The following is a 977-nucleotide window of genomic DNA, read 5'->3' as shown; positions in this document are numbered from 1 at the left end:
GATCGTATACAAACGTAAGCAAGGTTTGAAATGATTATGAATTAGTCTAATGTTATATCTGTTTGAGCTACTTGTTGTCAATTTTCAGTCTACAAATTATTTGTAATTATGTTCCGGGCCCTGACCATCCGCTCAAGAAAAAACCGTCCCACGGCTGAATCTAGTTGATGATCCCTGATCTAGAGTCCTCTGAAGCAATGGTCGTAAATGTCCACTTAATTACGAATGCAGCATTTACGGGACTTCTCAATGTATATATATGTTTTATCATGCAACACGTGCGATATAACTTATAACTTATAGCGATATAACTTGTGTCTAAATTAAATTAACCGACATGGATGGAAAAATTCAATATATACACACGCACGTGTTGCATGATATAACTTGTCTAAATTAATTTAACCTAGATGGATGGAAAAATTCGAGCCAGCCAGGAGTCGAACCTAGAATCTTCTGATCCGTAGTCAGACGCGTTATCCATTGCGCCACTGGCCCACAGCCATCCGGTATAACCCACGCCTATTTAAAGGGATATTTGACGTTATCACGTTAACCCCATTCATTCCATAGTTAGCAGCTTCTAGTTCCAACAATGCCGTAATATCTACCAAATTCACAACAACTACCTTATACACTCCAAATTAACAATAGTTTATTTCTTGAGAAGGTCGCCTGTCGAGCTCGCAAAACTTTGATGAGATGGAGACTGCTTCACTTGCTTTGGCAACGTTAACATATGTTTCCCATGCCAACAAAGCCCCTTGAATTGAAATTGAATTGACTGCGGATGGCTAGGTAGCTAGCTAGCTAGCTGACGTTAGTGCAACAGGTGGGCAGGTGTTGAACGGTTTCCTGCATCACCTCTTCCTATGAAGGGTTTGATCGAACTTCGTAGCTAGCAAGCGAGAAAACATTTTCCTATATCTTCTGCTAACGTTACCTTCCCTGCCACGGTCGGATAAATTATCCAGCTA

At 40.5% G+C, this 977-nt stretch overlaps 1 non-coding gene across 1 annotated transcript; it reads right to left on the bottom strand.

Annotated features, from left to right (window-relative positions):
• Positions 1-425: 425 nt before the first annotated feature.
• Positions 426-498, bottom strand: trnar-acg (transfer RNA arginine (anticodon ACG)). Its single transcript has one exon. It is a non-coding gene; the product is annotated as a tRNA-Arg (tRNA).
• Positions 499-977: the final 479 nt, after the last annotated feature.

Source organism: Oncorhynchus kisutch, linkage group LG4 (assembly GCF_002021735.2).
Source record: "Oncorhynchus kisutch isolate 150728-3 linkage group LG4, Okis_V2, whole genome shotgun sequence".
In the NCBI taxonomy this organism is placed as follows: domain Eukaryota; kingdom Metazoa; phylum Chordata; class Actinopteri; order Salmoniformes; family Salmonidae; genus Oncorhynchus; species Oncorhynchus kisutch.
Note: the sequence above shows the minus strand (reverse complement) of the source record. Positions and strands in the feature narration are given on the sequence as shown.